The sequence below is a fragment of the Mchenga conophoros genome, linkage group LG4, assembly GCF_057382185.1.
Source record: "Mchenga conophoros isolate Kocher_MC1m ecotype Shallow Benthic linkage group LG4, M_conophoros_male_GT1.1, whole genome shotgun sequence".
Classification (NCBI taxonomy): Eukaryota; Metazoa; Chordata; class Actinopteri; order Cichliformes; family Cichlidae; genus Mchenga; species Mchenga conophoros.
Window position 1 is genome coordinate 16,016,589 of NC_140529.1, and position 25,236 is coordinate 16,041,824.

General features: G+C 41.9%; 1 protein-coding gene across 1 annotated transcript in view; it reads right to left on the reverse strand.

The window, feature by feature from the left end:
* pvalb6 (parvalbumin 6) overlaps positions 1–21,757 on the reverse strand; it is a 60,292-nt gene extending 38,535 nt beyond the window's left edge. Inside the window, exon 1 of the mRNA XM_085270644.1 lies at positions 21,501–21,757. The gene's annotated coding sequence lies outside the window, so the exon portion shown is untranslated. The remainder of the gene's footprint in view (positions 1–21,500) is intronic.
* Positions 21,758–25,236: the final 3,479 nt, after the last annotated feature.

Sequence of the window (25,236 nt, forward strand, 5' to 3'; positions counted from 1 at the left end):
GTCTAGATTAGACCTGCCTAGATAATAATATTAATAAAATAATATATGACTAAATAGTAACATTTTATCAATATTATTAATATATAAATAATGATACATGAAAAATATATGATTAAATAGCAATAAGGCAGCACGGTGGTTAGCACTGTTGCCACACAGCAAGAAGGTCCTGAGTTCAATTCCACCATCAGGCCGGGGGTCTTTCTGTGTGGAGTTTGCATGTTCTCCCCATGTTTGTGTGGGTTCCTCCCACAGTCCAAAGGCATGCAGTTAGTGGGGATAGGTTAACTGATCAATCTAAATTGCCCATAGGAATGAATGTGAGTGTGAATGGTTGTCTGTCTCTGTGTGTTAGCCCTGCGACAGACTAGCGATGTCACAGTCTGGCGAGGGCAGACTGTATGAATTGAAAAAAAGGACCCAAAATGCAGACTCCAAGGAACAGGGAACAAAACTTGAATGTTAACAAAAGGTGAGCCGTTTAATATGGCTGGTAGAAAAGGTACAAACAAAGGGCAAGGCAAACTGAAGCAAAATTAACACAAACCTAAACTGGGGAATCTAAACAAACAATAAGAAAAACCTAGACAAGAAACTTGGAAGCATGGCATGGCATGGCATGGCATGGCATGGCATGGCATGGCATGGCATGGACAACAGACGACCTGACAATCACACACTGAAAACAGAGGACTTAAATACACAGGAGGTGATTAGGGGAAGTGGAGACACATGAGGAAACAGCTGACTAGGATAAACATAATGATGCACAGGCAAGAGTAAAACTAACCGCATGAGCACAGAACACAAGACCCCTTTTCAAAATAAAACAGGAAACATGCAGACTTAGACACGACAACCAGAACTTGACAATGTAAGACACAGACATGAAAAGCATGAAGAGCAGGGGAGATTTAACATGGTTGGAACCACGAGGGGGAAATAATAAGAACTAGAAACACTTAGGCATGATAATACAAACTTGATAACATAAGACACGCAGCATGAAACACGAAGGGTGAGGGGAAGCTTAAATACAGGGGAAGAAAACACAAGGAGTCTAATAACCAAATGAACTTAGATAACCTAATGAACAAAATAAACTCAAACTTAAAACGCTGGGTCAAAAGACCCAGGATCATGACAAGCGACCTGTCCAGGGTGTACCCCGCCTCTCGCCCTATGACAGCTGGGATAGGCTCCAGCTGACCACGACGCTGAAAAGGATAAGCGGAAGCAAATGAATGGATGGATGGATGGATAAATAGTAATAATACACAACAGTTGAGTAGTCATTCCTGACCTGTCTCTGTAGTGTCACTAAAGCGGTCAGAATAAATTGACAGACTCATCTTCTGAATTGACATGGAATCTTATATAGTGTGCCCTGTGTTAAATATGTCCATTGCAAGGACAGAAGGGTATCACATGAACCATCAGCACATTATGGCTGTCTGTTTTCAGCTTGTCCTGCAGTTTCTAAATCCAAAGTGGATCTGATTATTTTTTTTGGCTTGTATGAACTAAAACCATCCTTAAGTTGAGGGAGTGTTGAAGCATTCCCAGCATGTGCTCAGCTAGTCTTATATCTACAGTGCATTGCCTCTGCTGAGTAAAAGTCAACTGACTGTCCACCAGTGTGTTACGCATAAAAAAAAACCAATGAAAAAATAGAAAATCAGTTATGCTGCATTTTATACAAACTGTGCTTTAACTGTCTACATCATCTAGCTATCAGCTTCTCTGTATTTGAGTTCTGCGAGCAGCGGCTGGGTGATACAGATAAAGAATGACAAAAGACTTTGTCATACATGCTGATGTGTTCACTGTTACTGTCCATGACCCCTGAACACCAACCCCCACCTGCCAATACCAATTTTATGACTGTTACATGATACGTAGTAAAGCAAAAAGGAAAAAACTCTAAATGTAACAACCTTAATGAAAACAAAACAAATTGATAGATAGCTAAAAGAATGATAAGCGGATTATAACATGCACTTCCCCAAGATCATTCCTATAGCTCGGATGACCTTGGCTTTGACGGGGGAATCTGTGTTTTTTAGTTGTCTCTGTGATCAGTGTCACCATCTCCCCTCCCCTGTCTCTGTACTGCAATGCCTCGTCCTTTTTACTGTCTTGTTCACTTGTTTTATTCAGCAGCATTGCAAGACAAAGACCCCGAAGGTCCGGATGCAGCCAAAACACATATGCACCCACACACACGCACACACATTTTAACAGGATTAAAAATCCAACCATGTATTTTCCTCTTATAGAGTATGAAGTCTGCACATGCATGCATAATTTATAATCAAGACACAAATACAAAGAGACATACAAGCACACACTCGTAAGTGACCCAGACAAGCCACTGACTGCAAGAGTTAAATCACTGTCATTGCATGACAAAGTTCAAGAAGCAGGTCTTCTGAGATTAATCTCTCTCCCACGTTTGCAAACAGCTCTAACCGACGTAATCAGAGTACATTCAGAAAGTTTTTAGACCCTTTCAAGCTTCCTACATTCCCAGCTTTTTTTGTCTTTTGTCTATTCTACAGCCCTTACATGTCTGTGAAAATCACCACAAATAAACTTTACTTCCATACTTGCTTACATTTTTGGTATCATTCAGATAAAGTGAAGCAATTGGCAGATTGCAGACAGATGGCCTCACGTTTGACACTAGAATACTTTGATGTACAGAGGAGCTCACGTTTGACTCAGTAGCTGCAAGATGCCCAGTTTCCTGGGGCTGCAGAACATGGCCAGATCATCACCCCTCCACCACCGTGCTTGACAGTTGGTATGAGGTGTTTTGCTGGCATGCTGTGTTTAGTTTCCAAATGTGGAGCTGTGCATTTAGGCCCGAAATCTCCACTTTGGTCTTGCCTGTTCAAAGAACATTGTGATTTGTTCAGACCCAACTTTGCTAACCTAAGCCATGCTATCATGTTCATTTTAGAGACAAGAGGCAGCCCCAGCTCCAAACAAGCCATACTTCTTCAGTTTTTATCTAATTATACTATCATGAACTTTAACACGCTAACTGAGGCCTGTAGAGTCTGAGATGTAGCTCTTGTGTTGTTATCCATTTCTCTGTGCATTGTACCGTCTGACCTTGGAGGGATTTTCCTGAGAGGTTCTGGAAAGACTGTGGTGTGTGTGTGTTAACACACCTGAATCCTCCCAGTGCAGCAAACTGAGAAAACTTCTCCTTTTACAGAGGTGCTCACACTTGCTGCTGCTCAATTAATCAAGTGAATTTGATTGTCAGCATCTAGCTGCTACTTGCCCTCTTAATTCCTATGGAAGTAGTAAAGGTGGACTTAGTTTTTCTGAAGACTGCATACAGTCTTTTTCATATGACTAGCTTAAAACAACTTTATCGGTAATGGCAGCCTCCGGTCTTTCTGGGAACGATTCTGCTGTCTTTTATGATATGAGTATTTTTTCTTTGTTTACTTTGATTCTTCATGGCAGAAATGTAAAAGTGCACTATACATCATGCTGCTATCGCACATTGTGTGGCATTGATGGATATGGCTGATGAAGCCATTTAAAAAAAGCGAAACCAGGTGGAGGAGTGTTTACTGTGACCTTCAACTGAACGATTCACAGTGAAAACCCACTTCTATCTATCTCTGATTGTGTCAGTGAATATTAGAGAGGCTTGATTAGTTTAATGTAGTGTTGTTAAAGGCAGGTGTGCACACACACACACACACACACACAGACAAACAGACACACACACACACTGAAAATACTGCAGTCCTCGTCATGCCTCGCTGGCTCACAGCAGCATGATGTAAGGGTCCTTTTTTTTTCCTTGGCTCCTTTAAAGTGATGGAGGCCAGTTCGGCCGGGCTTTGTGCAGGAAAAACCTTTAATCAAATGAGACAGACGTTGAATGCGCCACAGAGTTTGTGTGCATACTAGCTGGTGTGGCACTTAGGGCAACACAACACAAATATGGTTTGAGTCGTGACTAACTAGGGTCAGGGGGAGTCATGAGAGACGTGTCTCTTTTTTTACTCATGCAGACACAGACCTCTTCCAGGCACTTGGCCTTCATGGTTATACAGACATAAAAAAATTTATAAAGCACAGTCACACAAACAAAAAGCATCCCCGGCCTTTGGGTCCTGATTCCCCTCTTCATCTGTCTGCCTGTTCCCCACGTTGGTGAGGAAAAACGGGAAGAGACAGCTTCGGTGAAACATTGCGAGACGTCCGTCCAGCGGACAGAGCGAGAGATCCATTGGCGTGAGTGGCAGCAGACCCCTTTCTTTTTTTGTGAGCAACATTTTATTGATTTAAAACGGGGTTGGGGGGGGGGGGGGGGTACAGACATATACAGCACAACTGTAAACTGCAGTAGCAAAGCAAACATTAGCAAACAAGGCATAGGGACAGCAAAGAAAAGACACAAAAACACAAAGTTAAAACCAATTATTGCCTCTTCCAGGAGATAACTCTGGATGAGAAGATTTTCCAAGCGTCAACAGTCGTGGGTCGAGCTTTATTTAATTTTGCTGTGGTATGTTCAAAACCAATAACACGGAGAAGACATCGTCTCCAGAATGATTCCATACAAATGTCAGGACAGAACCATTGCTTTGTAATAGTCTTCTTTGCGGATGTAAATCCAGCGAACAACATTTTGCATTGCATTTGTTTTAAGGAGATTTCAGAGGTATCATTAAGGAGACAAAGACCAGGATTGGGAACATAAAAAACTTCCAGTACCTCAGATAACACAGAGTTCACAAAGACCCAAAAATCGGATACCACAGGACAGTCCCAAAACATGTGCAAAAACGTGCCAGGTGATGAATCATTGCAGATGTGACAGTAATACGTAGCCTGTAGTTTCATCTGGAACCTCCTATAGGGCGTAATGTATGTTCTGTGTATGGTTTTGAAATGAATTAATTGATGCGCCAGGTTCTTAGAAGTCAAACTCAGATTAGACCACACTGTATCCCAGTCTATATTAACCTGTAGTTCTCCCAGTTCCCTGACCCAAATAGATTCAATGGGCAGGGACTTCATACCATGTTCAGCTAATTTGTTGTAGATTTTGGAAACAGAGGGTCTGCCAGATTTAGGCAGGATCCAGTCCAACATGGGATGAGAGGGAAGAGGAGAGTCCCAGGGGACACCGTATGCTTTTAAAGCTGATCTGAGCTGCAGATATACAAAGTAAGAAGATGCAGGAAGAGAAAAACGTGTCCTTAAGTCCTGAAATGAGCAAAGGCCTTGGGCGTTGAATAGATCATCAAAAAGGTTTATCCCGAGTGAGAACCAAGAGGGTTGAACAAATGGTCGGCTGCCACATAGTAATTTTAAATTATGCCAGAGTGGTGAGCTTTTACAAAATTTAACTGGAGCACCCAGCCGCCGTTCTATCTTCCTCCATACCTGTATAGAGTTGGCAATAATAGGTCCAAATTCGTTGTTGTTGTAGAGCATATTGGCGGGAACATTAGCAAACAGAAGATCTTGTAGTCTATGCGGTGCTGCCTTGGCGGATTCGATCATTTTCCACGCAGTAGTAGTCTCTGGGTTGACCCACGTACTAAGCGCCCTGATTTGGAATGACCAGTAATAAAACTCAAAGTTTGGTACTGCCAGGCCACCAAACCATTTGGGCCGCTGCAATGTTGACAAACGTATCCTAGGCCTTTTGCCATTCCAAATAAATTTAGACACCGCAGAGTGTATGTCTTTAAAATAAGTTAGAGGAGGAGAGAGTGGCAACATAAAAAAAGGAAATTAAGCCGTGGCAGTATGTTCATCTTTTACTGTGTTGATTCTACCCTGAAGCGAAGTTTTTAAATTGTCCCATCTTTGAAAGTCGGATTTGATCTTATTTAGCATAGTAGTAAAATTCTCCTTGATTATCTTTGGAATACTATTATGAATTGAAATGCCCAGATAAGTAAAAGTGCTTCTGATCTGAACACAACCGGGTAAGGAAACTTTCGTAGCTTTATCGTTCAAAGGCATCAAAGCAGATTTCGACCAGTTTATTTTGTAGCCAGATAGAGAGCTGAAATGGTCAAAGTTTTTAATCAATGGATGGATGGACGTCTCATAGTTGTCCAAAAACAGAATAATATCATCCGCATATAGAGATATGATATGATTATGACCACCAATTCTTATGGGAGAAATCGTGGACTGTCTAATGGCTTGTGCTAAGGGCTCTAGAGAGAGGCAGAACAGGAGAGGAGAGAGAGGGCAACCCTGCCTCGTTCCACGCTGCAGCGTGAAAGGGGGAGAGACCAGGTCCCCTGTTAAGACACTAGCAAGAGGTGAGTGATATAGTGTTTGAATCATAGCAACAAATTTCTGCTTAAACCCAAAGTGTTTTAATACCATCCACATATAGTCCCACTCTAGCCTATCAAAGGCTTTTTCTGCATCAAGTGAAAATACTGCACATGGATTTTGATAGCTGTTAGCGGCATCTATGATGTGCAACAGCCATCTTATGTTATCAGATGCAAGCTGCCCTCGGATAAATCCTGTCTGGTCTGCATTGACCAAAACATGGATAACTCTTTCCAGGCGCAATGCGAGAGCTTTTGCAAATACTTTAAGATCAGTTGTGAGCAGAGATATCGGTCTGAAACTAGAGCACTCAAGAGGGTCCTTTCCCTTTTTTAAGAGAAGGGTAATAAGTGCTGTTTTCTGGTCTCTATGGAAAGACCCGTTCCGGATTGCAAAATTAAATGAGCCGAGCATGAGCGAGCCTATTGTATCCCAAAGTTCTAGAAATAGTTCTGGCGAAAGGCCATCCAGTCCAGGTGATTTACCTTTGTTAAGGTCTTTCAGCGCTCTATGCAGCTCATCTAGAGTTAATGGGGCCTCTAGCTCATCCTGATCTGCTTGTGGAATATGAGGTAGATCCAGATTCTCGAGAAAGTTATTACAGATAGTATCCTTAAAATTGATATCTGATTTATACAGATTTACAAAAAATGACGAGAAAGTGGTGTTAATGGACTGGGGATTTGTCGTAATTTTACCGTTTGCAGCTGTTATAGCTGGAATATGTGCCCTTGTTTCACATTCTTTAAGCATAAGTGCCAACAAATGACTAGGACGCTCTGATTCAAAATAGTACTTCTGTCTAGTTCTATGCAAGATGAATTCTGCTTTGGACAAGGTTATTGCATCATATTCTTCTTTTAGTGAAGCTAGGAGTGTAGACTGATCGTCTGACCGGCTTAGTTTTTGCAGATTCTGTAAAGATTCCACCTGATTTTCTAGATTGGACACCTGAGCACGTTTTGTTTTTGCCAACATGGAGGAGAATGAGATGGAAAAGCCACGAATGAAACATTTTGTAGTCTCCCATAAGACTTGTGGGTCGATATCCTCATTAGCGTTGATATCCAAAAAATCCTTCAGCTGGAGCTTAAGCAGGCTGAGAAAGGTAGAGTTTGTTAATAGGGACATATTAAAGCGCCACCTGGGGGCCCTATTCTTTAAATTGGGCAGATCGACAGAGCATAACAAAGCTGAATGATCCGATATCAAGATTGGCTGAATAGAAATAGATGTATCACCTGAAACTAAGGAAGGACTAACAAAAACGTAGTCTATCCTAGAGAATGTCTTATGTCTATTAGAAAAGAATGTATAATCCCTAATGTCGAAATTCTGCATCCGCCAAAGGTCGATGAGATTAAGATCTTTTATAAGTGTATTCAACAGAGAAGATGAGAGATTAGCTACTGCATCTGGATGAGATTTATCTAAAACGGGGTTGACGACAGCATTGAAGTCTCCACCCAACACTATGGAATAATCATTGTATTCTAATAGTGTATTGGCAATATAAGTAAAAAAGTCCCTGTCTGGCTCATTTGGACAGTATACAGATACGAATACCAGTTTATGGTTTAAGATACTGCCACTTACAAGTGCCAGCCGGCCGTTTTCATCACTCGTGCTATACCTGGTAGTAAGGTCGAATTTTCTCTTCAGCAAGATACAGACACCCTTGGTTTTATTTGGGGCAGAGGACGAAGCTAGTAGTTTGTAGTGTTTGTTTTGAAAACGTGCCACATCACCTTGTTTCAGATGTGTTTCTTGGATTAAAGCAATGTCAGCGTTTTTACGGTATAGGTACTCAAGGACACGTGTCCGCTTAATAGCGGAGTTAAGACCATTAACGTTAAGTGACAGAATAATCAATGGTAGCATCGGTACGGCAAGTGTCCAAGAATGGTCCCAATGTGAAGATAGCAAGAGAGGAGCGTCAGTGTGTAGTAAAATACAAGGCCACCATACCCCTGCCAGGTACTGCAATGTTTCACTAATGCTACTGGAATTATAACTTTGCATAGAGATATGTCTGCAAGGGAGGGGACAGGGGAGGAAAAAACTATATACAAAAACTGGTGCAGACCGCACAGAGCTCCCTCCATAGGTCTGCTAAAACACAAACTTCTGATTGATTCGTAACCGGTCCTTCCACTCCAACACAAAAAACTTGAGGGTCAGACGTGCACACATAGTCAACGGAAATTAAGTGGGTAAGTATATCCCACACCCTCCCGACTGAGTGAAATTATCTTATTTAGCGAGAAGAAAAAAAAAAAAAGAATATAAAATATGAATATTTGCAACAAAAACAAAATAAAATAATACAAATGTATCTTATATACGTACAGTAACAACAGCCAGCAAATATGTGACCATGATAAGCTCAAAGAAAAGTAAAATAAATAATTTAAAAAAAATTAAAAAAAAAATACATATATATAAATATATACATACATGCACATACACATACACATGCATATACATATATACACACATACACATATACATACATACACATGCATACATACACAAAATAAGATAAGATAAAATACAATAAAATAAATAATAAAAAATAAAAAAAAATAAAAAAAAAAGTACCCCCGGTAGGGGCGAAGCAAGTCGCTAAATTAAATGTAACCAACCTTAACCCATGAAAGTGATCCTGCTGTCAACCTAGTTGAGGCCTGCTGCAACTAAAACAGGTCAACTAACCGGCGTTCAGTCATTCATGTCCACTAAGTTGCCTTCTCCTGCATGCTGATTGCCAGCGTCGTTGGCCGCGCTGTTTAGATCGGGAGGAAAAGCGGGGGCCCCATCAACACACCGCGGCGTTGCAGGATTCAGCTTTCGCGGCAGGGAGTTAATGAAATCTTCTGCCAGTTGAGGGGATTCGAATGCCATCTTCTTACCACCGTGCTCTATCTTCATCACGGCGGGGTAAATGAGGAATGGTTCCAGGCCCATAGCCGTAGCCTTCTTCATGACAGGAGAGAAACTCTTCCTCTTTGCTGTTGTAGTCGGACTGAAGTCAGGGAAGAAAAGAAGAGTGGTGTTGGTGGCATGCTTCACTGGGTATGCTTTGCGTGCCCCTTTGAGAATTGCCGATCTGTCCTGCCACCGTAATAATCTGAAGATTAGGGTGCGAGGCTTCTTGGTATTAGTATCGCGGCCGTCGTACACCCGATGCGCTCGTTTGATGTCGATGTCGCGCCCCTCCAACTTTTTCTTTAAGGGAGACTGAGCAATCTCCCTTTTCCGTGAGTCTCTGGTTGAAGAGGTGTCCATAGTGGGATCGGCGTCGAGATAACTAATTTATATGACAGGATAGTGATAAACAGTGACAATGTGTGCAGAGCTAAAAACTACGCTGGCATTCCTGCCGACGGGTCACGTGATCTCAGCAGACCCCTTTCTGATGATTTTAATGAAGGTTGATGGACTCTGAGACCTGACTCACTGCATACTGTCCGTGATGTGCGCAGGACAACCCTGCCTTACCGAGAGTTATGGCTTGCTTCATGAGTGCCACGGTCTGTATATCACGACTCTTGTCCTTGTCGGTAAGGAGCAGTCCCTTTCAGCGTCCTGCTCAAAAGCACTTCAGGCAGATGCTTGTTCATGCAGGAAAAACTATGCACTGTGTCATGCTGCAGTGCCCTGGCGGACTAAGCAAAGCAGGGGTGAGGGTAAACTGAAACGGGCACTTTGCTGGATTTTCCATTTGGAGTTCAGTTTACCCATCCAGTGAAAAGACATGCAGAAATGTGCACTTCTTTAGGCTCTGTGGCCTAACCCGAAAGCTTGGTTAAGTAGTCAGGTATGCATTATGACAAAATCAACGGCCATTATTATTAAATAACTTTTGATTGTTTCTCAGGTAGACGCTGAGAAATCAAAGCCCTGTTAAACAATATTTTGCATCTGAGCATTAAGAATCAACGCACCAACTGCAGCTCTGTGCAGTTTTCCCAACATTTTGGCAGCAATTCGCGCCGTAGGCCGGAGCAGACAGTTGAATTCTTTGACGTCTGTCCAGCTGCCTGGCTTTCACGGAGCACCTCCTATCTGCATTTTGCCTTTCCGTCTTTGTATCGTTCTTCATTGTCGCTAACTGCTCACACATCCTCCATTTACCTATACTTTTCTCTCCCACCCGACCTCACCTCCTCTTCACTTCTTTGTCCGCTCGTTGTTTTTTCTTGTCTGACGAGTTGCTTTAACGCCTTGCAGCCACCTCTTTTTTAGCTTTGGTTGGACACTTTCACTCAAACTCTCATTCTCCTTAGCATTAAAGAAAGAAAAACACAATTTGTATTCTGGGCCATGTCTGTGATGTGAGTGAACAGAGAGGGGGAAGGAGAGACAGGGAGGTGGGCAGCGAGGAGAGGAGGGCTTGTTAAAGTCACAGTTTGATGACTGGTTAAATGTATTTGACATAAAGGCAGGTGTCTGGGGGCATTCGCCCACATTGGTAGACTGATTTTTTTCTTTTTTCTTTTGGTTTTATTTTAAAGAGGGAATTTGACCTTGAGTCAGCAAAGTGGCATGCTCTGACGCCAGAGAAGGTACTACAATGCACCATCACTCACTTCCTAACATAACAATAGCTTGACTTTACTGCAGCGAGGAGAAATTAGAAATGCATTTTGCAGAATGTTATAATTCTGCCTGATTTTGTGCATCATTACACAGGTGATTTGTATATTGACACACAAGTCTGCATTGCGCTTGAGTTTGCCCGTTTGTGGGGTTGTTTTTTTTCTTAAATATAGACTCCCAGTGTATCCTCACAGTTGGATAATGATGCAGTTAGAGGGGTGAGAGAGGGAGAAGGATGGCTATCCACACACGTGGCAAGTCAAGTGCTCAACAGTAGACTTTTTAGATGCTGGTGGCACGGTGTGTTTGGATGCATTTGAATTTGTACCTCCATGACTGAGCAATATTCCCCTGCACGAATGAGTTTGCGCATGGATGCCCGTTTATACATGTTACCCTGTATCCTACCCTGGCAGCAATGCCTGGTCAGCAGCTGACACCCCCCCACACACACACGTAAACCTCCCACCCCATCACTGACAGCAGCTCCTGCAGTGCTGCAAGAAGGAAAAAAGATGGGGCAGCAGAGCTCCACTGACCTTGCAGCAGAAAACCCAAACAGTTCCAACAATACTAGCACACCCTCGACTGCTCACACGCTAAAGCGCTCTTGGGACAGCGCACACACAGCTCTCACCCCTTGCATCTCTTCGTGCTCATTCAGACACTCGGTCTACACTTTGGAATCACCTCAGGCCTGTTTGCCAGCCTTCTTACACGAGGAAATGGACAAGACAGAAAATGTGCCCGAGGCTGGTGGTTGAGGACAGAATACGCGTGTTCCCATATACTGAAGCAAATGTGCATTCATTTATAAAGATAAGATAAGATAAGATAGAACTTTATTAATCCCTCGGGTGGGTTCCTCTGGGAAATTCGACTTCCAAAAAAAGCACAGCAACGACCAAAGTTACAGTTACAGAACTGTTATATATATATACACACACACACACACACACACACACACACATATAAATACAGAGACAAATATAAATAAAATATACAAAGGGGATAAATAGAATAAATAGGAATAAAAAATAAAAATACAAGTGAATTGCACATTTCAAGTATTGAGTCTATTGCACTGTTGACTATTTACAAAAAGTATTGCACAAGGTATTGTACAGTGAGGTGCAGAGGCACTACAGCTTAGTTGTTCCCCCCTCCTTTGTCCTCCTGTTTCCCCTCCCTCTCCCCTCCAGAGAGGAGTTAAACAGTCTGATGGCGTGTGGGACAAAGGAGTTTTTAAGTCTGTTAGTTCTTGTCTTGGGGAGAAGCAACCTGTCACTGAACAGACTCTTCTGGTTGTTTATGGCCGTGTGCAGAGGATGCCTGGCATTGTCCATAATGTCCATCAGTTTCTTTAATGTCCTTTTCTCTGCCACTGTCACCAGAGTGTACAGCTTCATGCCGACCACAGAGCTAGCCCTCCTGATCAGTTTCTCCAGCGACAAGAGACAGAGAGTGAAACTGAGTTCTACCCGCAGGGAGGGAAATCAATAAACACGCACACACCCAGTTTTACACAGTTCTATGCATGCGTTAGCGTGCACTACAAAGTGCATTATGAATGTATGTAATGCCCATACACACGCTTGAAATAGAAAGCAAAAAGCATCCTCAGCCCCAACTTCCCCTGCAGCTGGTAAAAGTCAGATAAAAGTTTCTCCTTTTTCCACTCTCTCTCTCTCTCCAGACTCTCTATCCCCACTTTCAGGTGGAGCTGTGGATCACCCCTCCTTGTTAGACCTGGTTGTGGGCGGAGCCTTCATTTTTGGGCACTTGCCTCCTCTCTAGGGCTGCGCAATACTGCAAATTCTGGAATCGATCAGATACCAAGTAAATGCAGGGCCAAGATTGTTAATACAAATAAAGATACTTTTAACCTATAAAGCCATTTTTTTATAGTGGAGAGCAGTGTGTCATAATTTATGAGACGAATCATCATTAATTTGCAAATTCTGAACACGTTTTACTTTCCACAATAATTAGTTAACAGAACAAAACACACCTTTTAGCTTTTTACTACTTTTTGAATCTGGGTTTTTTGGAGACCTAGAATTTAAATCAGTGCTTTGGCACAAGTATAAATGCGATGCCAATACCAGCATCGGTAGTGATACTGTTGAGAGCTAAATCGATCCGGTCACCTCTACTCTCTCAGGTTTTTTTCTTTTGTTTAAGTCAGAAATACTGAACCATTGTTCAGCTCCTTTGATTCCTGTCTCATTAAGAACATTGTTTCACACATCCAGTTCCACTCACCTGAGCTTCCCTGCCATCCACTCCACCTGTGACGAGTTACACTTACCTGCCTGCCCGCTCTCCACCCTCCTGAAAACCTATCCATGTGCCAGCTTCCCACTCTGAATCAGCTGCTCAAGAAACTAAAAAGGTCTTAGAGTTTAATTGCAAAATCTGCAAGATCATCTCTGACTCACCTTGGCCATCACTAATCACTCCCCTCCTCTCTGGCAGAGCCTCCTATCCTTTGCCTTTAGAGAAACCTCCACTTGCCAGTATCACTTACCTGCCCATAAATTACACTTTTTATCATTGCAATAAAACCGGTGAAACTGCAGTCGGTTTCCAAGTCCTGCCTTTTGAGTCCAGTCCTTGGTTAAATATGACAAAACCATTGTTTCTCTTCAACCTAGTGCCTCTTTCTGATAATACCACAGGCCTCAGGCTTGTGTCGCCAGATTGAATATGACAGGGAAGTGAATGGGTTTCAGGAACAATTGCATTATGGCATGAACGCTGTCAGAGAGAGTTTTTGTCTGTTTTGGGGCTTTGTTAATCCTGCTGGGAAAACACTGCTGTATTTAAAGCCTAGAAATATATTTGTCTTTAATTAAAAGGCAGGTCTGTTTCAAATGCATCGTATAAAGCCAAATGGTGTTTTAGTTAGGTATCACACAAAGTAGAACAGGGCTTGGCAAAGGCAATTAATTAACTATAATGAAATTTTACTTTGTAGAAGGGGGCTCCACCAATTTTACACATCAAAGTCAACGTGCAGGATGTGACAACGTGTACTCAGCACACTCACCAGCATTCTGTCAGAAGTCACTGGCATTAAGAGGAATGCACAAAGATTCATGTTTGTCAGCCAAAACACAGCGGTTCATATCCCATTTGAGAGCTTTGTGCTTTGTTCTTTGTTCCATTTTTTTTTACTTTTTTTCAGTTTTATTTGAATTTAGCTTTCATTTGCTCTTTATACACCCAAACTACTGAGCCAGCTTTCATTTTAATTGCTGGTTTGGGTTAATAATATTACGCCCCATGTTAACAGACGACTTAACAGTGTCATACGACCTCATTGACTAACCTGTGCTTAAATATTGCATATGACCAATTCACACACAAATCCAGGATTAAACTCCTGCATTTGTTTGCACTCTGCAAACAGATATAGAGACCCTCGGGTCATGCGTACACACAAATGACAAAGGCCAAGCGTAAATCCACACCCTTAAACTAAACTATATTAATAGATTTTTGTGGGTCATTCTTAATGCTTTAAAACAAAACAAGGCCAACCGTTAGTCCTATGGTTCACTATCAATAAAGAATTAGATTACATGTAAAATTTAACATGACATATTCTACTAGGCAGCACTTTCACTACTAGATGTGACCAATAGGAAGACAAAAATAAACATGAGTTGGTTTTCAAACTTTCAAACTGTTTCCTCATAACCTCATAATTGCCATTTCCTGACACATCAGGTGCTCTTTTTCCTCCGCCTGCTTCCTTCTTTTCCTTAAACTTGTTTTCTTTTCACATGAAATTTGATGCCAGATGTGTTGGGTTTTTTGCATCTCTCAGAGGAGGCACAATTTTCACAATGCTGGTTATTGCTGGGGTTTTTTTGAACAGCCAGGCTTACTGCTTTGCTGACAACCTCAACCTCAAGGTCAGTAAGAGAAATGGGGTCCTGGTTGAAGGCAGATTTCAGATACCAATTTAGATGTATGCACATGAACTTTTGTGTTAAGTGACCTTGTTGATAAATGATGCTCTCTGTTCAATCTGAAGGATCATTCAGTCCAGTCTCTGAGTGCATGAGAAACACAATACCAGTACAGAAGAAGAGATCTAATGGTAAAATGCAGATTTGTCATCTTCTTGTCAAATTTATCTTGGGTGCCAACCAGGCTCATCGACAGTTATATTTCAGTATAAACCAGCAGGAAAGCAGGTGATAACACAGAGATGGTAGCAGGGAAGAGAGAGGGTGGATGATTGGATAAGGGTTTTGGATTAAACAGAATGTAGCGTCAGGGAATTGGAAATGAAGGTCAGATGAAAGGGGAGGAAGGTAAGAGGAAGAAGTGATAAATGGAAACTTACGCACCATCAGCATCCTTGGCTTTATTCCTAAGGGGCCAGATGTGGCCTGGTATATGTTAACATTAAATGGGGATTGATGGATATTGTTCTAAATAAACAGGCCTTTACAAGGCCACAACTACTTTGTGGCAAAACCATCCCTCCATTTAACTACTTTTTCTCCACATTAGAGAGTATTTGAGATCAGCTTTCATTGTGTTTATGCTGTTGGTGCTGTTGTTGTTTAATCAATGTGATGTTGATCTGCTAAATTTTGCTTTTCTTGAAGAAATAAGAAAGCCAGTTACTAAAATGACTTTTTATAGAAGGATGTGTAATAATAGCAAAGAAGCGAAAGTTCCACATTGCTGCTTATGTCGAGTCCTCATCATAACTTAGCTGTAATTTCCAAACTATTCGTTGAATCCAAAGTAGCATTTTTGTTTCATTTCAGCCTTATTATTGTGAAACCAGCCAGAACGTGCCTGAAATTTAAACCAATTACAAAGCTGTATTTGAATAATTGCTGTGCATTTGTTGAACGGTGAATGTTTAACCTGAGGACTCACGGCATTCATATATATATATATTCATATATATATATATATATATATATATATATATATATATATATATATATATATATATATATATATATATGTGTGTGTGTGTGTGTGTGTGTGTGTGTGTGTGTGTGTGTGTGTGTGTGTGTGTGTGAGATAAGATTTGGCTCCCCATAGATGGAGGCTTTAAGTGACTTTGACAAAATAGGTCACATCATCATCCTATTAATGTTCCTTTTCTTAAAAAAGACCCAACTAAAATAATAAGAAAACTCTCAATCCAATTTTTGCTCACTCCTTCTCCCATCTGACCAACAGGTTGTTAATGATCTCATTTAAGAGGTCATGGGTACTCTAATTGAAAGTGGGCTGACTACTGTTTCTCTGGACTGACCTCTGTGACGGTCTAAAGTTAGCACAGACTTCGTGACCCCACTAAAAATAGTCAAGTTTCTCTCACCGACTGACCTTACAAGTCCACATCGACCCTTTTAATTGCTCAAATTACCTTTGGAGCTCCCTTAAGGAAAGCCTTCTTTGCCTTTGGAGAAATAGTGACTTTATGTGGATTTAGTGACATTACTTTGGATGGAGAAAAGCTACATGATGAGCTACACTGATAGAACAAAGAGGAAGAGGCCCTATATACGCCAGGACCATTAAAAGTAATGCAAGTTTCCAGTATTGCTGGGCAATTTGCCGCTTGTTGCACCATGCTGTTCACTCTGGTAGCATGTGACACCTTGACACAATCACACAGTGTGCAGCTGAGCACTGTCTGGCAGTAAACTGCGCACTGCCACAATCCCATCACTTATTCAAATATTAGCCAAACCGCAACATCTGATGCTTCGATACAAGCTGTTCATTCCAGCCTCATAAGTCTTTGTTAGGAGGTGGCTCTGTTCCAGCACCAGTGCAGTCCACACACAGTCACAGTGCCACACATATACGCACGCGGCAGCATCTACACACGTGTGTCTGCAGGCCAGCACACCCAATAATAAGCTGTAAACAGGCAGCATTGGGCACATTTTCTTTTAATTATCAGCCTGCGTATCATTGAAACCATCAAGCTCTCTCCCAACGCAACCGCCACAAACAACATCTGTCCTTGACCTTGGCAAAGAAAACCCACCAGTGTATAGCGAGCTGCTCCGCCTATCACAGCCTTCTGTCGGGTCAATTATGATAACAGGGTCATTTGTTAATGTGTCTCTGTGCTGTGTAAATGCAACTGCTTAGTTTGTGGGTGCATTGGGGTATATGGGGGGTCTTTGTGTCACCTATGACTGGCTCAGCGTTACAGGCCCTGTTTCTGTGTATCCGTGTGCATTACACACTGGATAGGGGTGAGAATTTAAAAAATGGACATCAATTGTTCCTAAATGCCGAACCCCGGTTGACCTTTTTTCCATCTCTTCAGCAAAACCACGTGACTCCCTCTTCTTCAGTCATCTTTATTAAAATCTGTGTTTTAATTAACGCCGTTCAACGAGGGCCCTCTGAACAGGGGGTTAATTGTGCTTTTCGTGAAATCAGCTCAAATGCAAATTCTCTCTGCGTGACCTCTGTTCCGTTCCTTGGAATAGTGTTTTAATTATCCAGACAACCTCTTAAGAAACCATGGTGACGGGGTAACCATATGGTCAGTAATCAGGTCTCATCCTCGAGATACTGCGGATCACAGGAAGTGAAAGAATGTGGAGGATCAGTGGAAGAATGTTCGGATTTACAGATATTCAGGAAGTAAAGCACCAAAAATAAGGAACAATGATGATAGTGATGCTTAAAATAACAATAAAAAATAATAAATAAAGAAATGTCTAGAAGAAACGTCAATATACTGCTCACATTCTGACTATTGATTTCATGATGTTCTCTTATGTGCTATCACACGCTTCCAGAAACAGCTACTCCACTATCCTTCCCTACTCAGCCCTCTGCCAATGGGCTTCCATCCTCCCTGCTCACATTAACAGTCATGTCTCCACAACATGTGCGAAGCAACAATGGGCAGCAGAGCACAAAAGATAGGCAAACTGTGATTTGCATTGTAGGCCAAAGCACATCCTCAGCAATACGCAGGAAAAAATAAAACCCTGAACACAATCATCAGCAGCCATAAGTAGGCAGTGGGGTTTTTTTTATTATTATTATGCATGGTTTCACTTGGATTCACTTGACAAAATAAAGTTGTTGTAAACCAAAGAGCACTTTGATGTCAGTCATGTGTTTCCTGCTTCTTTGTCTGTTTGTACGCTAAGGATGTTAATGTCAGTTTGTCTGTGTATCAGTCCACCACTTTACCCGAGGCTGTAAAAGATGATAGAAAAGTATTGGATAGATTACCATGAAATGTATTACAGAGTTTTATAGCCACCACAGGATGAATCCTACTCATTTTGACCACACCCTCAATTTCCTGTCCCTCAATTTCCTGTCAATTTCCTGTTTAAAAAGTCAGTAGCGTAACATCATATCTAATAATATTTTAAGACTTCAAAGCCGATTTAGACAGCACATCAGCATCCATATTCTTGCTAATATAGTAATGGCATCATTCATATATCCTGTGTGTAACTCTACCACACAATTGAGCACAGTCTTCTAAAACAAACTGTCACTGTTAAACAGGTAGCACCTCGTTCACACATTGTCAATATACACATAACTGCACTCGTTCATGTCCCAGTCATACTGTTAATGTGACGCATCAGCGCAACTGCTGCGCATCTGCTACTGAAGGTTTGGAATTTCTACACTGGTTCCCTGTGCCTCCCTAAATCAGCCTGTTCTTATTCCTGGGGCAACAATTAATGGTGTTTTATCAAAGCTGTTGGCTTGGCTCATTTAGCACAAGGTGTCCTTAAGCAGCGGAGCTTAACGCATGGCATTAGCGAGATGGGACTGTCGATCCCAGCTCGTGTTTCGTCAGGGTTACTGCTGTGAAGGAGCATTTTTTGTTACAGATCACAATCTTTTCACAACCTTAGAATAAGTTTTTAGCACCTAAACATAAACAAGTTTGTACCTCAAACTAGTACCTAAAACAGAGACAATATTGCAATGGCAGCAGTTGAAGAAACGTGGAATCGGACAAAATTGCATTACAGATATACTAGATATACTGTGCCGCAGTTTTCAAGACGTGTCCTTAAATGCGCATGCACATCATTGCTGTAGCTTCACACGCACATACACACACAGACATATAATGATCCACACACCAATCTTTATTTTTCTTTCCCCTGTCACCCTCTTTTTATCTTCTTGTCCTATCAAACACGGTGACATAAGAAAAACATTCACTCCCTCTTTTTGAAGCTGTTTCTCTCTCTCTAACACACACCCTGCAACCCCGTCTCATGCATCCCTCCCACAGAGCATTATTTCCCACCTGGGTATTTCACACTCCGCAGGGCCCTGTGCTTTTTAATTCATTGAACTCTCATGAAATCCCAAGAAGATATGTTACCATGCACTGAGTCTGACTTTTATAGCTAATAGGGAAGTGGTGACAAAGTTTAATGGGGTTGTGTGATGTGTGAGTTTTAGGAATGGAGAGAGAGCAAGAGGCAGATACAGAGGGCTGTATTTTCATATTATCCTTTTTATTGAAATATTGGAGCAAAAAGAATGTTTTTATAGGTTAATGTCACTCTAAAATGGGGTTTTTTGGAGGGCCAATTCCTCATCTAGAGAAATTACCTGTGGTACACATCAGGGTCTGATCTGGGCCCTATTTTCTCTTCTCTTTTGTCTGCATATGCACTTTTTGTATATGCAGATGACACAAAATTGTATGTCCCTATAATTTGTCTTGGTTTGTTTCATATCTCGAGCCTAAAGACGAAAACTGACATAATTATATATGTAGGTATTTTACATTCCACAGGGCTCTATGCAGGGCTGCCATGAAATCACAAAAATATATTCTACCATGCATCACATCTGACTTTTACATCTAATAGGGAAGTGGTCATAAATCATTTAGCGCAATTCAGTTTTATTTATATAATGCCAAATCATATGCAGATGACAAACATTTATATATCTCTTTGATAATTTGTAAGTGTCTCAGTCAAGCTGCAAAGTTATAATTTAAGGTAAAAAGCTAACTACCAGTGAAAAGACAATACTGTTTTATATCTTTCGTCCAACTTTATAATGGATGGACTGGTGAATATGTTAGACATGCTTGGCTTACATGCCCCAAAGCTCGTGATCTGCCTTTTTCTATGTATTTGGCAGAACACAGAATTTATTATAAAGTCCAAGAATAACATATCAGTACTGCAGAATTATAGATATTAAATCTTCTTGTCGCTTTAGCCCAAATTTTGCACAGGCTTTAAATGGTTACCAGAAGATATATTTTAATTGCTTTGGTGATCCTCTGTCTTTGACTCTTGGCATCTACGGGATCCTATCGTTATCTGTACGCCTCCCTTTTCAGTCCAACTTATCACTCCTACACTAAGAAGGCATCTGAAGTTTTCTCCATCCATTTTTTTAACCATTTTTGATCACCCCCTTCCACTTGAAGTGCAACCGACTCTCCCCCTCTCCGCAAACAAATGTCGCTCTCTAATTGGCCAGAACTGGGGAGTCATGAGAGCGTTGGTGTTTGGACAGCTGTTAATCTCGAAGGGTTGGCAGCGGCAGAGAAGATTGTGACAGTGGTGGGGAGAGGGATGACAATCTGGAATGGCAATGTGAATGACGCAAGGAGAGAGGAAGAGTTCAAGTCTGGTTGCAAATTACTGCCACCCCAAGTCTGTGACCACATCTGTCTGTCATTGTGAGGCTGTGGTGTCAGTGAGAAAGTGCTTCCACAGATATATAATGCAGTGTCACTGTTTGTCTCAATGCCTCTGCAGCATTGTGTAGTATGTACTATGGCAGTGCAGTTAATGTACAAGAACAGACACACACACACGCCCTGCACATTCATTCACTCCAAATCATCACACGCATGGGGATGCACTGTGTTTTCTCCACTGCTCACACTCACTCTTGCTCCATATCTTCCTTTCCTTCGATCCTATGCTCACACACATACACACAATAAAGCACACATACACAGCGCTCAGGGAACCAATCACCATCGCCTGTTTTCAGGTCCTGTTTGTGAATGGGATTTTTACGGGAGAGGAGGAGGCAGGCACCTCTGTGTTGTAGGCATGCAGCTGCTACAGCATCCCGTTCTCATTTTTTTTTCCTCCACAAGCTCAAATATTTCTCTCATTTTCTCTTTGTGTTTCATTTTTAATGTTATGGTTATTTTGGTTGTTTTTAATATTGCAGCATCACTCTTTCCCTCTTCTTGAACTCTCTCTGACTCTTTTCATCTTTTTTTGGATGGTGCAGTTGGATGTGACTGCTGCATTGAAATATCCCCCCTCTTTCACCATTACCTTCACCATCATCCACAGCTGTTTGCCTCTTCCAAATATTTTTAATTATCCTGTCCACTTTCCCATTTATTGCACAACTTGCTTTTTCCACAACATTCTTTCTATCTGTCACTCCATCTTTTTCTTACCCTTCTTTCTTCTCACCATCCCATCTGCATCCCGAGGAAGGTGGTGATGCGGGTAGGGTGAATGCCTAAAGACTCACACACACACAAACACACAAGCGTAGACACTTACCTTCTGTGACAGGATCTTCCGTCCGGAGTGCTTCTGAATCTTCAGTGGTTGAAGATAGAGCAGCGAGCCTCTGTGAGCTTCTGGCAGATAAAAAAGAAGTGGAGGACAGACAGAGAGGAAGAGAGAGAAAGAGAGACAAGACAGGAGAGGGAGTGAGAGGTATAAAGAGAGAGAGTGAGAGAAGGGAAAAAAGTGGACTAGAGGGGCGGGCTGAAGCGATCCAAGTGGAGGAGGAGCAGGATTCTCCTAGCTAGCTGGAGGTGAGATGAAGGGGAGAAAGAGAGAGGGAGGGAGAGATAAAGGGAGAGGGAGGGAGAGAGTTAGGGTGCACTGGATTGGGATAGGAGGGGATTGTGTGATGTTTGAGAGGAGGAGGGATTGCAGCGGATGAAGGGAAAGTTGGAGAGAGGAGAGAGGAGGGAAGGGAACAAAGAGAAAAAGAGGTTTATTGATGAGAAATGATGGAGGAGGGAGGATAAAAGAGTGAGATGCATGCGAAAGATGACCTAAAGCCAAGTATCCGAGGAGGACGGAAATGACAGATTAGAGGTAGAAAATGCAGACAGGGCAGCAGAACCAAAAGTCTAAAAGGGAGCCAGAAGACAAAAACACCTGACAGGAAATAGGTGTGATCAGCTATGATTTGAAGGAAGAGAAGTGGAAGTGTGGGATTTCAGGGCACCGTTATGTAACCTTTAACAGCGTCAAATAATACAAGAACAACTTATGTCAAGCCATCACATGCATGCGGTCCCTGGAGACAATCAATTTCAGAGTGCAGAAAATGTCCTTCCATCCATTAAATCTTACGGTAATCCAAACTTGTGTTGATGTGTTGCAGTACGGATACTGCGATTAACTTTGGAGCAATAACTTACCGGCGGATGGAAAAACTGGGGGGAAAATAAAGCGAAAGATCTTTGTGAGAGGCTGGTGACAAAAACGGAATCTGGGAGGTGAGCATACATATACCTTTCAGGAACTTTAAGGAGAGTAATGGTTCACATGTGGATTGTAACATACTGTACAAAAAGTTTTAATGTGAGCAAACCGCATTACAGCTATGGATAGACTGCCTGTCTCTGCTCTCTTCTCTTTCCTCCGACCCCCAGCCAGTCATGATGGATGGCTGCCCCCTGGAGCCTGGTTCTGCTGGAGGTTTCTTCCTGTTTAAAGGGACTTTCTCCTTCCCACTGTTACCCAGTGCTTGCTCATAGGGGGGTTGCCTGATTGCATGTATGAAACACCATGCCACCGAACACAGGAGCATATTTTGAGAAACCATGGGGCTTCCAGGAGTCTGAGTCCCATGTAGCACTGCTGTTTTTACACTTTTATTTTCAAATTTGGTTTTCTGATACTGTTCAAATAAATTAACACAATAAAGCATTCTGGGTTTTTTTAGTAAAACATCATGTTTGGATTAAAATGATGTTTGAGTCTCATGACTGAAAACTGCAATTCCTCTAATCACCACTTTAGGCCTGCTTAAAAAAGCGAGTCAACTCCTATAGACACCCATGGCCACTGGGATAGACTATCCTCTTGGTAATCCAACTGTAGTTTGATATTTTTAGGTGTTTATTTGACCAGGAAGTGAAACTAAGCGTCTCTTTTGCAAGATTTTCCTATACTGACATAGTCAAATAGACTGGTATTTTTATCTAACACTTACATACACGTTAACACTCTGATGGATGCACCAGGGGCAACTCGAGGATACTTCAACATGCTGACTTCAGGAGCCAAAGTAAGAAACAGAGAGGTTGACAGGTTGTAGCTCCTAAGCCACAGCCACTCATAGACAGTATTAACCTAGCAAACGTTTCACGTCAGGGGAAAACAGAGCTCCAAGAAAAATCTCTGCAAGCATGGGGAGAAGTGTACCTCCTCACAAAAGAGCCGTACCCTGGTTTGAACCCAGGACCCACTTATGGTAAATGCAGCAATTCTAACCGCTGAGCAGATGCGAGAGAGCCAGCGTGATGCTAAATGCTAGCTTGCTGCACTCTTGCTGGAAAGTTAGCAGAACTACATTGGTTATGTAGGTGATGCAGTCTGCTCCTCTTCATGGATTTAAAAAGAAACCCTGATTTTCCACCTGTTGTTGATCAGCAGGTTACTGAATGTAAAAGTGAAAATGAAAAAAATCCTAAACTAGCATATAAAAAAACTGTTTGTGGTCGCTTTTGTATCTTTTCTCACATCTCTTTGGGGTCCTTTCTCACTGGCTTCTAAAGGAGAGACATCGCTTCATGCAGATGCTTTGTCAGATATAGATTTCATGCAATTGTCTATTTGTGTTCAGTGTCAGAGGTCTGGGTCAGCCCACAGTACTCTTAAGCTGGCTGGCATTCATTTTTGTCAAGGTGAGAATTCATTTGCTCAAGGACACTTCAGCAGAGTGGATGCTTGCCAATGCACAGTTTAATCCTAGGATTTCTTTTCTCCCTTTCAAAAAAAAAAGCTGTACTCAGCTATTTAGTGTACTGATGGTGTCTATTTTCATAAAAGACTGCTAAAATCAGCTTTGGCTGCAGTCTCTGTGCACAGCTGTTTCCACATGCTTTCATTCGTGTAAAGCTATATCATAGGTTATGTCTGCAATGTTTTCACCCAACAGGGTGTTTTCTCCATAAGTGTAGACTGAATATCCAAAGAAAGACTCCCATTGCACAAAAGCCACAACTAGTAATAAAAGAGGAAGTAATAATACTACATGCAGGCATAGACTCTATGCAGATCCATACATTCATTTTCTTCAGCTTATTTCAGGGCAGCAGCCTAAGCAGAGAAGCCCAGACCTCCCTCTCCCTAGTTACCTCCTGTAAAGGTGTTTCCTAGCCACCTGAGAGCTATAGTCTTTCCAGCATGTCCTGGGTCTGCCCTGTGGTCTCCTCCCAGTGGGTCATACCTGGAGCACTTCACCCAGGAGGTCCCCAGGAGTTACCTTGTCAGATGCCTAAATCACCTACTCTCAGCCCCTCAATGGCTGAACTCCTCACTCTATCTCTAATGGAGAGGCCAGCCACCCTTTTTTCCAACGCTTGTTCCCGTGATCTTGTTCTTTTGGTCACTACCCAAAGCTCGTCACCATAGGTGAGGGTAGGGATGTAGATCGATCAGTAAATTGAGAGCTTCGCTTTTAAACTCAGCTCTTTCTATACCAAGACGGACCTGTACAGCGTTCGCATCACTGCAGCCGCTGCACCAATCCGTTTGTTGATCTCCTGCTCACTCTCCCCGCACTCATGAACAAGACCCCAAGATACTGTCTATGCAGATAGCATTTAAAATATTAGGTTTGTTGATATTAATGAATACTTATATAAATACATATACATTGCAACACTGGTTCTCATAGGACTTTCCAACCTGGATATTCTGATCCCGGAGCTGGATATCCTCAGAGAAGTTTTCCTACAGACACAGAGTGACTGTGGAGACATTGCTTTCTACACATTGTCTGCAGTGCAATTCTAGGCCCAGGGCCAAATACTGTGCTTCTATCATAAGGCGCTGGCATCACAGACATGATGAGGCCATAATATGACATGTGTAACACTTGGGTGGTTTTTTTTCTTCTCCTTTTTTTTTCCAGTGCTTTTAAAAAGACTTACAATAGCCAGACTTACTGATAAAACCGATGAAAAAAAACCCCATTCTATCTAACAAACACCAAAGGAAATATAAGATTCTGAGGCCACAATTGACTAAACTGAGTAGATGAAAATTC